Here is a 17,084-nt window from a genome sequence, read left to right as displayed (position 1 = left end):
GCTGCACTGAGCGTGTTTTGAGCCATGTGTTAAGAGTTGTGTTGCTTGGAATGAGTTTTGCAGGTGATGTGAACTGTTTAGCTCAGGTGACTGTTGGTAGTGCAGACTGTAGTTAGAGTTTTGCACATGTGACTCCAGTTGTGCCCACTGTCGTTTAGCAATCGAAAAAAACTGTAAAGTGACCAGTGTTCAATGACTATGTATATAGGGCAGGAATCTCTAGGGTTCAGGGTAGAGTACCAGGTGGTAGCCAGGTAGTAACAGTGACTAAGGTTCAGGGCAGGGTACTGAGGGCAGGGTACTGAGGGCAGGGTACTGGGGGCAGGGTACTGGGGGCAGGGTACTGGGGGCAGGGTACTGGGGGCAGGGTACTGGAGGCAGCGTACTGGGGGCAGGGTACTGAGGGCAGGGTACTGAGGGCAGAGTACTGAGGGCAGGGTACTGGGGGCAGGGTACTGGGGGCAGGGTACTGAGGGCAGGGTACTGAGGGCAGGGTACTGAGGGCATGGTACTGAGGGCAGAGTACTGAGGGCAGAGTACTGAGGGCAGGGTACTGGGGGCAGGGTACTGGGGGCAGGGTACTGGGGGCAGGGTACTGAGGGCAGAGTACTGAGGGAAAGGTACTGAGGACAGGGTACCGAGGGCAGGGTACTGGGTGCAGGCTGGCTAGTGATGACTGTTTAACAGTCTGATGGCCTGGAGATAAAAGCTGTTTTTAGTCTCTTGGACCCAGCTTTGATGCACCTGTACCGTCTCAATGGTAGTGGGTTGAACTGGCCTTGGCTCTGGTGGCTGAGGTCCTTGATGATTTTCTTGGCCTTCCGTGGTCACCGGGTGCTGTTGATGTCCTGGAGGGCAGGCAGTGTACCCCCAGTGATGCGTTGGGCTGACCGCACCACCCTCTGGAGAGCCCTGCGGTTGTGGACGTGCGATCGCAGCTGTTGGGCCTTCTTCACCACACTGTCTGTGTACATGGACCCTTTCAGGTTGTCAGTGATGTGCACGCCGAGGAAACTTTTCACCATCTTCACCCGAGGCGCCGTTGCGCCTTCTTAAACCCTCTCCACTGCGGCGCCGTTGTGCCTTCTTAAACCCTCTTCACTGCGGCGCCGTTGTGCCTTCTTAAACCCTCTCCACTGCGGCGCCGTTGTGCCTTCTTAAACCCTCTTCACTACGGCGCCGTTGTGCCTTCTTAAACCCTCTCCACTGCGGCGCCGTTGTGCCTTCTTAAACCCTCTTCACTACGGCGCCGTTGTGCCTTCTTAAACCCTCTCCACTGCGGCGCCGTTGTGCCTTTGTTTCACTGCGGCGCCGTTGAAACCCTGGCGCCGTTGAAACCCTCTTCACTGGGCGCCGTTGTGCCTTCTTAAACCCTTTCACTACGGCGCCGTTGTGCCTTCTTAAACCCTCTCCACTGCGGCGCCGTTGTGCCTTCTTCAACCCTCTTCACTGCGGCGCCGTTGTGCCTTCTTAAACCCTCTCCACTACGGCCTCCTTTGTTTGGTTGATGTTGAGGGAGAGGTTATTTTCCTTGCACCACTCTGGCAGGGCCCTCACCTCCTCCCTGTAGGCCAGGGATCATCAACTAGATTCAGCCGCAGGCCTATTTTTTTCTTGAGCGGATAGACTGCAAATTGACCGCAAGAAGCCCAAACAGATATAATATTTGACTACAACATAATCATTTCAAACCTTGCTTACATTTGTATATGATCATGTGTCTCTCTAATATGCGTGGGAATACTTGGGAACAAATTTCTTGAATTAAAATAACTTGGGAGCTGATTTCCTTGTTTAAAAAAAAATCTATTATGTCCCCCGTGGTCCAAAAACTTGGGGGGGGGCAAATAAAACCACCCGCGGGCCAAATTCGGCCCACAAGCCGCCAGTTGGGGAACTCTGCTATAGGCTGTCTCATTGTTGTTGGTAATCAGGCCTCCCACTCTTGTGTCGTCAGCAAACTATTGTCATTGGTGAACAGGGAGTACAGAAGGGGAGCTGAGCACACACCCTTGTTGGGCCCCCGTGTTGAGAATCAGCGTGGTGGAGGTGTTGATGCCTACATTCACCACCTGGGGTTGGCCCATCAGGAAGTCCATAACCCAGTTGCATGGGATGGGGTTCAGACCCAGGGCCCCAAGTTTAGTGATGACCTTGGAGGGCACTACGGTGTTGAAGGCTGAGTGGTAGTCAATTAACAGCATTCTTACATGGGTATTCCTCTTGTCCAGATGGGATAGGGCAGTGTGCAGTGTGATAGCGATTGTGTCATCTGTCGATGGAGGCCGTACGGATATTGTAGTGGGTCTAGGGTGTCAGGTAAGGTGGAGGATATATGATCCTTAACTAACCTCTCAAAGCACTTCACAATGACAGAAGTGAGTGCTATGAGGTAACAGTAATTTAGTTCAGTTACCTTAGCTTTCTTGGGTACAGGTGGACATCTTGAAGAAAGCGGGAACAACAAACTGGGATAGGGAGAGATTGAATATGTCCGTAAACACTCCAGCCAGCTGGTCTGCACATGCTCTGAGGACGCGGCTAGGGATGCTGTCTGGACCGGAAGCCTTGCGAGGGTTAACATGCTTAAATGTCTTACTCGCTTCGGCCACGGAGAACGTGAGCCTTCGTTGTGACTGTAAGATCATGTTGCACAACACCATATAATAAGAGCAACAGTAATAGAGGTTTCATATGGGGCGAAGCCAACACCCTACCACCAGCTCCGTACTCTGCAGAGGAGAAAGAGAACGAGACTTGAGATCTGGATTCCTATAGGAATATCGAAGTGTTCGTGAACAACAATTTCACACAGGTTCATTCAGATGAATAGTGGCACAGTCGTAGGCCCTTGTTATTGGTAAATGATGGAACAGCACGACTCATCTCTCAGCTGTTATAGTAGAGGCCCCTAGAAATTATCCTGGCTTCACTTATCCATCATGCAATTATACTGATTTGGCTCTATTTTTCATTTAGATCACACAACTTCTTAGTGTAGTTTCGTTAGGCACTAAATTGGCACTTCGTCTTTGTGAGTAAAAGTTTTGCCTTCTGAATGTGCACGTTTCACTTTCATCACTGGCTAGTCAGTAACCATTTCATATCACCGTTCAGAGAGTATGTTCAACAATCTGTTTTTTCCCCCCTCCCGCTGCGCCTGTGTGAGTAGTGGGCGGCGCGCATACCCAATCCCCCTCTCCATACCAGCCAGTGTTGTACGTGAGAGAGTGGAGCCACTCCGTTGACTCCAAGCAGAGAGCGAAAGACAGGGAGGAAAGAGAGGCAGGGGGACCGGAGCGACGACATCGTCGGTATGAATCAAGTGTAGCATCTTAGAATTTCAGATTGTTTTGCAACAATATTTTTTTTCGTTTAAAATTCCGTTTTGGCGCTGAATCGGAGACTATGGAACTGACTGTATCCAGGGTGCTGATTCCCATTGCGCAGCTCCTGGTTTCCTGCCAGATAGGTAAGGAATAAGAATATTAATAGATTTTGAAAAGTGCAATGATTTATGTGTGATACGCATTATCACTGAGTGTGCACAGCGCATGTTTGTAACAGGCTACTGTAGGCTCTATATTTGATGTTATAGTGTATTCACTCAACGATGCCATATTTGACACTGGCAAACAAATAAAGACAGGGAACATGGTGAACTTAAAATGTGCATCCCAAATGCAACTCCACCTGACACGTCTCAGGACTGTATATTTGGAGAAATTACACTGTTGACTTGTCATGAAGAGACTTTTAACCTTTGGAGAACTTCTTCGTTTTAATGGGAGCATTTCGCTTGATATGTCAAGCGCACTCATGTGTAGGCTGTTAACAGCATTTGGGCATGCCATTGAGAGCGCATTTAACTGATGAAGCCATTGAAACACGGCGTGAACACTGACAGTGGGGTTGGTTTCGTGGATGGATCTGCCATCTGCATTTTCCGTTTCTTCTAATCCCTTGGCTCAGTCTTTATCTGTGATCTAAAATAAGCATCTAAGAGATGGACAGTTTTGCTGGCCGGTTTTATGGGAATTGGGAATTATGGGGAAAATTCTTTGGAGGGAAATGAAGGAGGGAGCACATCTCTAAGCCATCTGTTCCTCAGTATGCCAGGCCACCCTACAAGAGTAGGCTACCCCCCCCACACACACACTTACACACATACACACATACACACATACACACACAGTTGCATACGACACTCACACTGTCTCACAAATATGCACATCCATCTGCATTCAAGACTATCAGCAATTTGACTGTTTGGATACTATCAACACATTCACACCATGCCATATTATATATACATATATATATATATATATATATATACTGTAGACCACATTAAGGTAATTCGCCTAGATATGAACAGTGCAGAACAGTACATTAGGTACTCATTGTAAAGTCACTTCAGCTGTGGTGTGCCAGTGCCTCAGCTGGCAGAGCTGAGTGCAAGAGCACGGTCAGGGTCAAGTTTTGTGCATGGTTTGTGGGCATGACTAGGGTTAGGGTCAAGTTTTCAGGGTTCAGTTTTCAATTCAGTCGGTTCAGAAAGTGGGACAATCCTCATAGGAAACAATGGATGATTGACTGAATTGAAAACGGAACTGACCCCAACCCTGATCAGGAGAGCCTGGGGAGAGTTCATAAGCATGAGCGTGTTAATGACATAATACTCATTGATCAGAGCCAGCAGCCCTATAGGGCAGGCTCTCTTTATTTCTCTCATGGACAGGGTTGGTGTACGTGAGAGGCTCTGAGAGCACACAGAGTATGTTAGTTACACCATCAGTGGGGCATCAGAGTGGCTCTCATCCTGACACTGCTGTTGATCGGTGGATCATTGTGGATAATGTTGCCCTGTTATGTATATAAATGAGATGGCTGTAACACCCTCGATGGGCAGGGCAAGAGTGTCGTTCCACCTCAAATAAGCAGAAGCGTTTCGACACCCACCATGTCAGATTGTTCTGAAATTGTTTCTGTAGTTAGAAAGAAATAAGACTCGAATTCCTGCACATTATTTTGTTGAAATATGGCTCAACGACTGATCACACGGCTACGGACCCAGGAACGGAAACGACTACGAGTAGGAACACAGCACGAGACAAACATAACAGCAGCAGGACACACACTTCAGGTGTGCAGCTGTGGTTTGGAGAGAGTAACATCGGCAAAGGGGGTTAAGGATCCATCAAGGGAGGAAAAGGTGCTTGGGAGAGCAGAGACAGGGACCTCGCATTGACCAGTACTTCTTGCGAAGCAGCCAGTCAAATCAGTCGAATGAAACACAGCGACGGGAAGCAAACCCAAGTTTGCAGAGCATCAGCACCCCTGTAACGGAGGAGGATAACACAAGCACAGAAATGCCGGTGGATGAACTCACCCAACCACAGAGACCTCTAAAAGAGGAAAAGATCAAAGGGCACAGACCGAGTGTAAAGTGGCCCAAAAGCTGTTGAAAAGAGAGAGTGGGAAACAATCAACAACAACCTGACAAAAATCTTGGAACAACAGGTAGGAACAGCAGAGAAAAAGCTTGAAAGGATGGGAGACATTATCTACCACTACGGAGAAGAGAGCTTTGGAGTAAACGAAAGGAGAAGTGGCAAGACACCACCCGCGCCAGTGTAACGGATGTGAAACGCTAGCTTAGTTAGCGGTGGTGCGCGCTAAATAGTGTTTCAATCGGTGACGTCACTTGCTCTGAGACCTTGAAGTAGTAGTTCCCCTTGCTCTGCAAGGGCCGCGGCTTTTGTGGAGCGATGGGTAACGATGCTTCGTGGGTGTCAGTTGTTGACGTGTGCAGAGGGTCCCTGGTTCGCGCCCGGGTATGGGCGAGGGGACGGTCTAAAGTTATACTGGTACATTGGTGACGTGACCCGGATCACTGGTTGCTGCGGAAAAGGAGGAGGTCAAAAGGGGGGTGAGTGTAACAGATGTGAAACGCTAGCTTAGTTAGCGGTGGTGCGCGCTAAATAGTGTTTCAATCGGTGACGTCACTTGCTCTGAGACCTTGAAGTAGTAGTTCCCCTTGCTCTGCAAGGGTCGGCGCTTTTGTGGAGCGATGGGTAACGATGCTTCGTGGGTGACTGTTGTTGATGTGTGCAGAGGGTCCCTGGTTCGCACCCGGGTATGGGCGAGGGGACAGTCTAAAGTTATACTGTTACACCAGCCAAATCTAGGAGGCAGCAAGAGATTGAGATACTTGTCAGAGTGAGAAGGCAGCTGAGAAAGCAGTGGAAGAAGGCCTCTGATGCAGAGAGAGAAGGTCTCCTTCTACTCCGAGCAGACATCAAATGTCAGCTGGCAACCTTGCGAAGAGCGGAAAACTTCGGAAACTTCGTAGGAAGAAGGAACACTCAAGAACACGGTTCTAAAAAAAAACTTTACGTTTGTCGAAGACCTCTTCGCAAAGGAAAAGTGCAGAATCCTAAAAACTCCAAAGCCAGAACTGGAAGAACACCTGGAAAAGGTCCACCAGGACACGAAAAGGCATGAGCAGATAATCATCCCACATGACATCCCACCTATTCAACCACCAGAATTCAATCTGGACACTGACCCTCCAAAATGGAGGGAAGTAGAGAACGTTGTCCGACGAGCAAGAGCGGCCTCGGCTCCTGGGCCTAATGGGAGTAGCATACAAGCTCTACAAGAACGCCCCGGATGTTCTACGCTTTCTTTGGAGGCTCATGAGGATAGTGTGGCAGAAATACATAATACCAAAGGCATGGCGAAGGGCTGGTGGTGTGCTAATCCCGAAAGAGAAGGATGCGACAGACATCAGTCAATTCTGACCAATCTCCCTTCTCAATGTCGAAGGGAAGATCTTTTTCAGTATAATAGCACAGAGGCTGTCCACTTACCTGGAAAGGAACAAGTACAAGGATGAGTCCCATAATTGACATCTTAACCCAGTCTAAGAAATAAACCTCCCATGCCACTGTCAACATCACGGCAAATCTCATGTGAGTTCATACCATCTATTGGCACAATGGACAGTTTTTAACATCTCGTCCCGTGTTTTATGATTCTTATTCTCTGAGAAATTAAGCTAATTGATTACATCCAAATTTGCCCATTTAAATGTATAGGATTCATATAATATTCAAAGAAATATAGTACCTAACATCTGATTTGGACAAACTTTTTTCTAACAATGTGTTAGACATGAGGAATCCAAGAAATTGTTTAAAGTCACCCACAGACCACACACTCCAACAACAAATATATAGTATCAGTTCTCTATTTCTGACAAGTACTATGAAGCTGCGGCTCTGAGTATTGCTTCCCGGCTCTGAGTAATGTATTCCCAGTTAATTTGATTATCCCCCCCCTGTTTAGAGACATTATTAATTGATGTTGTTAAGTTTTACGTCCCATCCTACATCCTGGTATTACCAAGTTCTGACCACTAGGTGATGCTGTTCCTGATTTTAGGTGATATTTGTTAAAGAATGACTGAATCCCCCTCGATGTTAAAGGGATAGTTCACCCAAATTACAAAATTACATATTGGTTTCCTTACCCTGTAAGCGGTCTATGGACAAGGTATGACGGCAATCCATGCTTTGGTTTTGTTGTTCACTGTTTCAAATGCTGAATTTGTAGCATTTGTGGCACAAATCCAATGCAAGTCAATGGTATCTATATTAGCAGATATGAAGCCTGAAAATGCATTGACTAACATTGACTTGCATTGGATTTGTGCCATAAATTCTAAAAAGTTAGCATTTGAAACATCACCATCTAATGGTCAGAACCTGGTAGTACCAGGATGTATTGTAGGATGGGACATAAACCTAACAACTTCAATTACTAATTTCTCTGAACAGGGAAAAAAAACATCAACAAATTCACTGACAATACATTACATAGTATGAAGAAACAATACTCAGAACCGCAGCTCCATACTACTAGTCAGACATAGAGAACGGATACTGTATACATGTTGTTGGGGTGTGATTGGCGTGGGATGTGGGGGGTCCATGGGTGGCTTTTGAGAATTTCTTTGAATTTCTCATGTCTAACTCATTGTTTGAAAAAAGTTTGGTCCAAATTGGATGTTAAGTAGTAAATGTATTGAATATTGAATTGATTTGAATTTGGGTGAAATCATAATAGCTTAATTTCTCAGAGATGAAATAATATTTCAACAAAATAGTGTCAAAGAAATGCTCATCTTATCTGTTTCTAACTACAGAAACAATATCAGAACGATGTGACATGGTGGGTGTCATGGCTTGCTGAAATGACATGGGATGACCCTAGAGTGTTATTGAATGAATGGGAAGAATTGATCTTCCACACTGTTCTCTCCATGTGTGTGATTGGGATGTATGAAGTAACAGCATGCGATGGTGTACTCTTCGAAAAAAAACGGTGCTATCTAGAACCTACGAGGGTTCTCTGGCTGTCCCCATAGGATAACCCTTTGAAGAACCCATTTTGGTTCCAGGTAGAACCCTTTTGGTTCCAAGTAGAAATATTTTGGGTTCCATGTAGAACCCTTTCCACAGATGGTTCTGCATGGAACCTACAAGGGTTCTACCTGGAAACAAAAATGGTTATCCTATAGGACTGGGAATTTCCAGGGACCTCACGATACGATCGTATCACAATATATCACAATTCTATATGAATTGCGACTTGATACTGTGATTTCTATTGTGATTCAACGTTCCAAACATTGCTCACTGTATGTCTGCTACAGAGGAACAACAGAGAGCCATAATAAAAATGTGTTTTGATCAGTCGTGGATATAAAAGAGCTGAAAACATGTTGACTCACCATTTAAAAAGAAGATTGAGGCCAAGTTATAGGAGGAGAAATACACACGTTTTGGCGCTGGCACAGCCGACTAGTGATAACTAATGTTAACTACCTAGCAACAAGTAAATCGATGTCATAGTATCATTATAATTGTCACGACTTCCACCGAAGTCGGTTCTTCTCCTTGTTTGGGCGGCGTTCGGCGTCACCGGTCTTCTAGTCATCGTCGATCCACTTTTCATTTTCCATTTGTTTTGTCTTGTTTTCCTTACACACCTGGTTTTCATTTCCCTCAGTTAGTGTTGTGTATTTAACCCTCTGTTCCCGCCATGTCTTTGTGTGGAATTGTTTGCAAGTACTTCTGCACATTGGTTACTGGTGCGCGTCGGGTTTTTTATTTAATTTATTTATTTCACCTTTATTTAACCAGGTAGGCTAGTTGAGAACAAGTTCTCATTTGCAACTGCGACCTGGCCAAGATATAGCATAGCAGTGTGAACAGACAACACAGAGTTACACATGGAGTAAACAATTAACAAGTCAATAACACAGTAGAAAAAAAGGGGAGTCTATATACATTGTGTGCAAAAGGCATGAGGAGGTAGGCGAATAATTACAATTTTGCAGATTAATAACTCTGGAGTGATAAATGATCAGATGGTCATGTACAGGTAGAGATATTGGTGTGCAAAAGAGCAGAAAAGTAAATAAATAAAAACAGTATGGGGATGAGGTAGGTAAAAATGGGTGGGCTATTTACCGATAGACTATGTACAGCTGCAGCGATCGGTTAACTGCTCAGACAGCAGATGTTTGAAGTTGGTGAGGGAGATAAAAGTCTCCAACTTCAGCGATTTTTGCAATTCGTTCCAGTCACAGGCAGCAGAGAACTGGAATGAAAGGCGGCCAAATGAGGTGTTGGCTTTAGGGATGATCAGTGAGATACACCTGCTGGAGCGCGTGCTACGGATGGGTGTTGCCATCGTGACCAGTGAACTGAGATAAGGCGGAGCTTTACCTAGCATGGACTTGTAGATGACCTGGAGCCAGTGGGTCTGGCGACGAATGTGTAGCGAGGGCCAGCCGACTAGAGCATACAAGTCGCAGTGGTGGGTGGTATAAGGTGCTTTAGTGACAAAACGGATGGCACTGTGATAAACTGCATCCAGTTTGCTGAGTAGAGTGTTGGAAGCAATTCTGTAGATGACATCGCTGAAGTCGAGGATCGGTAGGATAGTCAGTTTTACTAGGGTAAGTTTGGCGGTGTGAGTGAAGGAGGCTTTGTTGCGGAATAGAAAGCCGATTCTTGATTTGATTTTCGATTGGAGATGTTTGATATGAGTCTGGAAGGAGAGTTTACAGTCTAGCCAGACACCTAGGTACTTATAGATGTTCACATATTCAAGGTCGGAACCATCCAGGGTGGTGATGCTGGTCAGGCGTGCGGGTGCAGGCAGCGAACGGTTGAAAAGCATGCATTTGGTTTTACTAGCGTTTAAGAGCAGTTGGAGGCCACGGAAGGAGTGTTGTATGGCATTGAAGCTCGTTTGGAGGTTAGATAGCACAGTGTCCAAGGACGGGCCGGAAGTATATAGAATGGTGTCGTCTGCGTAGAGGTGGATCAGGGAATCGCCCGCAGCAAGAGCAACATCATTGATATATACAGAGAAAAGAGTCGGCGCGAGGATTGAACCCTGTGGCACCCCCATAGAGACTGCCAGAGGACCGGACAGCATGCCCTCCAATTTGACACACTGAACTCTGTCTGCAAAGTAATTGGTGAACCAGGCAAGGCAGTCATCCGAAAAACCGAGGCTACTGAGTCTGCCGATAAGAATATGGTGATTGACAGAGTCGAACGCCTTGGCAAGGTCGATGAAGACGGCTGCACAGTACTGTCTTTTATCGATGGCGGTTATGATATCGTTTAGTACCTTGAGCGTGGCTGAGGTGCACCCGTGACCGGCTCGGAAACCCGATTGCACAGCGGAGAAGGTACGGTGGGATTCGAGATGGTCAGTGACCTGTTTGTTGACTTGGCTTTCGAAGACCTTAGATAGGCAGGGCAGGATGGATATAGGTCTGTAACAGTTTGGGTCCAGGGTGTCTCCCCCTTTGAAGAGGGGGATGACTGCGGCAGCTTTCCAATCCTTGGGGATCTCAGACGATATGAAAGAGAGGTTGAACAGGCTGGTAATAGGGGTTGCGACAATGGCGGTGGATAGTTTCAGAAATAGAGGGTCCAGATTGTCAAGCCCAGCTGATTTGTACGGGTCCAGGTTTTGCAGCTATTTCAGAACATCTGCTATCTGGATTTGGGTAAAGGAGAACCTGGAGAGGCTTGGGCGAGTAGCTGCAGGGGGGGCGGAGCTGTTGGCTGAGGTTGGAGTAGCCAGGCGGAAGGCATGGCCAGCTGTTGAGAAATGCTTGTTGAAGTTTTCGATAATCATGGATTTATCGGTGGTGACCGTGTTACCTAGCCTCAGTGCAGTGGGCAGCTGGGAGGAGGTGCTCTTGTTCTCCATGGACTTCACAGTGTCCCAGAACTTTTTGGAGTTGGAGCTACAGGATGCATACTTCTGCCTGAAGAAGCTGGCCTTAGCTTTCCTGACTGACTGCGTGTATTGGTTCCTGACTTCCCTGAACAGTTGCATATCGCGGGGACTATTCGATGCTATTGCAGTCCGCCACGTTTTGTACCCATGATGGTTGTTTTCTTTATGCCGTTGGTTTTGTATTAAACTGCTCCCGCTATTACCTAGTTCTGCTCTCCTGCGTCTGACATCACTGCCACCAGTTACGCACCCCATTACAATAATATAGTCAACAATAATATCACGATACTCTACTGTAGACATTTCCCCCTCCCCATCCCTATTCTCCCATGGGAACAGCTGAAGAACTGTTTTGGAACCCTTTTTTTTTTAAAGTTCGGGTTGAGTTCTTTGCTGGTCAGTCAGACCTACGGAGTTGAATAGAATAGAATAGAATACAATCGAGTATCTCTTGGAACACATTTAACAGATGGTTGATGCTCTCTTTAACGAGCTGTAGCAGCAGCAGCCTGTGTGAGACCGTAACAGTTGTGGATGTGGTGAGGGTGGGTGAGCCTGGGTGAGCCTGCTGAGTACTGTTATGGGATCCAGCATCATTAATTAGGGTAGTTTACTCTGCTCTAAACCCACGGTGTATAGTTAATTGGCAGTTGGCAGCATGTCCGCTGCAGTTTCCTTTGAACCTTGGACAGAATGTACATGGAATAAAGCAAACAAAGCCCTAGACCAGAGCACTAGATAATGAAACATAATGAAAAGCCAGAAGGACTATTAAAAATAGAATAGGAGTCTTCTACTGAATAGACACCTGCTAGTGTTGCGGACACAAATGTGTCTGGGTCAAACCTGTAACCAATTCAACTGCAACCTGGGTGAGGCTCAATTACATTCGATCACGCCTGTAAATAATTACTGCTTATAAAACCTTTATTAACTGTGTATTATGATACTATTCATAACATGAGAAATTTGCCTGAATAAAGAAATCTCTTTGGAACTGTGAATAAAGAAGATCACACACACCTGATGCTATAGAACCAAAAGGGCTTCTTCCAATGAATGGTTCCATTTAGAACCCAGAACCCTTTCAAAACTCTTTCTTTCCCCCTAGCTCTGTAAATCATTTTCCTTATCAAGCAACATCACCTAAAGAGGCCTGTGATACAAGCAGATGATGCGTAACAGAGAAGCTATACATTAGCCATCAGGTTTGACCGGTTTACCCCTGGGTGCTTATGACGTCCTGTGATCTACCATATCTGGTCATTAGTCCCATGTGTAGTTATGTCATCCTAATGCTACTTACGTAATCAGGAGAGAGAGAGCCCCCTCTCCCTCTGTGCTGCGTACATAATGAGGAGAGAGAGAGCCCCCTCTCCCTCTGTGCTGCGTACATAATGAGGAGAGAGAGAGTCCCCCTCTCCCTCTGTGCTGCGTACATAATGAGGAGAGAGAGCCCCCTCTCCCTCTGTGCTGCGTACATAATGAGGAGAGAGAGAGTCCCCCTCTCCCTCTGTGCTGCGTACATAATGAGGAGAGAGAGAGTCCCCCTCTCCCTCTGTGCTGCGTACATAATGAGGAGAGAGAGAGCCCCCTCTCCCTCTGTGCTGCGTACATAATGAGGAGAGAGAGAGCCCCCTCTCCCTCTGTGCTGCGTACATAATGAGGAGAGAGAGAGCCCCCTCTCCCTCTGTGCTGCGTACATAATGAGGAGAGAGAGAGCCCCCTCTCCCTCTGTGCTGCGTACATAATGAGGAGAGCGCGAGCCCCCCTCTCCCTCTGGACGATCAACTGATCGATGTCTCTTACGTTTGTGAAAAGACATCCACATGACCTCGCTCCATCTCTCTCTGTCAAATTAGATTTGTTTGCCCTTTCGGGGCCATTGCTTTTAAATGTTAAATGAGTTTAGACGAGAGTCAAATGTCAAAGAATCACTGATATGGTTTGTCTCCTCTTCGTATTGTAATGTCTGCCGTTTGGATTAGAGGAGAGAGACAGATGAATGTTGGGCTAATCTGCTGTACAGCTATCTGTCTTCAGAGATGGGAGTGTGTGTGTGTGGGTGGGTGTTCATGGGAACAAACATAGGGGCAGGATCTCACTTCTCGTACCATGTTTCTGTTAGTAGGCCTTTCTTCTGCGACATAATCCATTGAGGATGTTGCATCCCCAAGTGTTCGTGCTGAGTCTCTCTTGTCTCTCTTCATGTTCACTCTCTCTCCTGATTTTTTCCCCACATGATTATTCACCAGACTATAAATCTAACAGATGATGTCAATATCGCTAAGCTCACTCACCCGGAAGACAGAAATCTGTAACAGTAGCCATGGTAACATGTAATATGGTAAACTACTTGAACAAAATGATCTGGGGGGAACTGCTTGCTCCCCAGACAGCGTGAATATGTTCAGTCGAATGTATGGATGGAAATAAGAGTTAGCTACGCAGTACGCCCGAGGCACACGTCTCAAGTTAAGATCCAACTCTGTAATAAGAACAGACGAGTTAGAGGTGATTTGGAACATGTGATGTGTCCACATCATTGACATCTCATCTGTCTCGACCCTCCATGTCTCTCTCAAGCACGGACGCATGGACGCACACACAGACACGCCACTGTCAAGAGCCAGTGTGGTGCTCCATAGTGCTCCATGTGGAAGATGAGATTAGAACTGTAGAAACGGACGGACCTTTACGCTGCAGCTCAGAAAAGAGCCGCTCTGTCCCTCTGTGCTGCCAGCACAACAACGTCTTCACGGGAGTACGAATCTCTTGTTAAAAATATTTTTCCGAAAGCCATCGTATGTGTCTCTCTTTGGGTGTCTAAAAAAAGTATATATATATAATTGGCTTTGTGGTTTATCTTACCACAAAGAGAAGTTAGAATCAGATTTGGAGATAACTTATATGATAATAATTGATCATATAAGCACTCATTTTGATTACGACTTCTTTTGATGTATCTCTGAAAGCATAATTATTGAATTATTCATGCCTATGCTTTATTTAAACCCTTTATTTGGTCTATTTTCAGTAAATGCATTTTTATCAGCATGACATTCCTAGTCAACTGTAATGCAATTTATTCAGAAGCATATTTGGCCTATACCACTAATCCACTTACTTTCTCTCCGAGCCATGTAGTCACAGTTATTAGAGCTAGATCCATCCCAGTCGTGACTTTGATTGCGGCATATTGTCTACCTGTTCTTACTGCGAGTTGAAGTTCCCTTGCAATACGATGCCATATGGTTCTCAGTATACCCTGCAATATCCCAAGAGATATCAATAATGGAAACAATGAATTAATCATGTCTACAGCACCATGCCAGTGCCAGTCCATGGATTACTACCTTATCGTTCACCCGTACCCATAATGTTAACTAACATGCACAGGAAAATCAATGGTGTACATTTAACTCTGAAAGTGTCAAATGTATACTATTATCAGTGAACATAGTCCCACTGTACTGGTGTAACAAGTGAACAAGTCCCACTGTACTAGTGTTAAAATAACACTTTTGAAAGTGTTAAAGATTTAACTATGTTGCAGTGTTCCCCATTTAACTCTTAAAATGTCCAACGGAACTCGATTGTGGCGTTTGCAGTACTCAGCTGTGGAGTAAAATGCATCACCCACAGTGTAAAACATAATAATTGATTTAGAGTGAACTGGGCTCACTTTGCTTAGTGATGACACTGTTACACTTCCTCAGTGTAAGAAATGAACACCTGTAGTGTTACAGTACATCATTTTGGGTGTTGTTTTAACACTGTATAGTGTAAAGCCTAATTTGCATATTTCCCAGGGTGCCTTTTCTTTTTGAGTAAATTGTAGATTTAACACCCATGGCTGTATTTGTTAGTGACAGAGACATGGTGGTTGAATTATTTCCCGGTTTCAATTGGAATCCTGACATAGTTAGGATATCCAACAGTTGGAATTTGTATTCACCCACAACCTGCATTCAGAATGACAGTAAAGATTAAGAAACGTAATAAACAAAACACTACATAAACCATTTAAACCGGTACAACCATTTCAGTAATGCGTGCAATAAATGTAACTAACTGATTGGATTAGTTTAGAAGAATGTATGTTATTTATCTTTGTGTCGCGTAAAATCAATGAATCAATCAATGTACATGGAAAAACACAAATATTAAAAACAACTACAAATATACCTGCAGTATAGCATGCAGGGAGATATAGTAATAATGGGTGTGGTTTTAATGGACTGTTTTACTCCCCACAGTGTAAAACAATAACTCTCGTTGTTAACACCAACACTTGGGTTTATTTTACACCACTGAGTGCTAATTTCACTCTTACAGAGTGAATGCAACTCCTGAATCAACACTAGAAATGTTACACTGAAAAATCTACCCTGGACAATTTGCTGTGTGGCATCATCCCAGACAGGGCACTGGCTAGCTAAAGAGAGCTACAGTGGACGGTCCACAGGTCGTGCTCTTTCTTAGAACGTCCTGAATCACCCTCATCCGCAGTGTAAATGTTTAGAAAGCAGTGGCAGCGGAGAGGGCGAGGGAGGAAGAGGAGGGCAGTGACACTAAAAGGCCAGAGAGAAAGAGATGCTCTGTTTTCTCTTCTCTCCCTCTTGACTTCAGGAAGTTGGTTTGGAGTTATAGCGTCAGCCTGACAAGAGCAAGGCTTGTCTGTGGCTGGGCAGTTTGTCACAAAGGACAGTGCTGTTTAAAGGAGAGAGACTTAAGAAGAGGAGACTTAATAAGAGGCATTGGGAGATGGTGGGTCTTGGGGAATGACTGAGGGGGGGGGGACCAGGGAAAGCCGGTGGGAGAGGGGCTGCAGACTGCATTGAAAGATGGAGGGGAACCTCAAGTGAGAGGTGGTTGGGGGGAGGGGGTGGGGGGGCAGTGAAAGATGGGGGAGTGTGTGTCCATGGCGATGGGAGAGGCAGCAGAGGATGTCAGTGTGGAAATCAGGGTGGCCAGACGCCACAGTACATTCTACGGTTGTCAAGGAGTCCAGTGCTGATGCTCTCTGCATGCTGATGGAACTGATGGAAAACCTGTGATGCATCTCAATACTGTTTGCCACTTCCTCTCCTTGTCTCCTTTACTTCAGGAAGCCACGTTAGACTATTGAGATGCTTATATAACTCAGTGCTGTGATGCTGAGCAGATGAACACGGTGCATTTCACTGCACTCAGAGTGGGAGAACCGTCTGGTTCTAACATACACACACACGCAGGCAAACACACACGAACACACCATCCCCACTAACTCACATGGACACAATCCTACATACCCAAGTAACAAATAAACACACTACCAGTGTACACATAGTGATGACTTCAAAGTGGGACTGAGCATTTATGTCATCATCAACCACACAACCCCAGTGGGGCTGACTGCAGTAAGTGCAGTGACTGTACCTGGCTCTAAAAAGCTGGCTTTTGGTTATTAAGCTCTCTGTTCCTCTGTTTCCTCCAGCTCTCTGTGTTCTCTCCCCTCCCCTCCCCGGGGGTGTCTCTCTCTGTGACTGATTTATTTATGAGTTCTTCTTCCCCTATTTCAGACGGGAGGAGCTCGGAGGAAGGAGCTGAAACTTTGTGTTTATTATTTTAGGCCATCCCTCACCAGGGAACTCCCTGGCTAGCGGCTCACATTAATAACAGGCTTTTTCATGGGTTGTTTGTTCACAAATGCTGTGTTTCATGGAGAGTTTTGTGGAGGAGATAAGTAAAACCCTCTCCATCGG

At 45.8% G+C, this 17,084-nt stretch overlaps 1 pseudogene; it reads left to right on the top strand.

Annotated features, from left to right (window-relative positions):
* The first annotated feature begins 3,209 nt into the window (after positions 1-3,209).
* The window catches only part of LOC112215041, a 47,785-nt pseudogene continuing 33,910 nt past the window's right edge, over positions 3,210-17,084 (top strand).

The sequence above is a fragment of the Oncorhynchus tshawytscha genome, linkage group LG15 (genome assembly GCF_018296145.1).
Source record: "Oncorhynchus tshawytscha isolate Ot180627B linkage group LG15, Otsh_v2.0, whole genome shotgun sequence".
Taxonomy (NCBI): Eukaryota; Metazoa; Chordata; class Actinopteri; order Salmoniformes; family Salmonidae; genus Oncorhynchus; species Oncorhynchus tshawytscha.
This window is presented reverse-complemented; position numbering and strand designations above follow the sequence as displayed.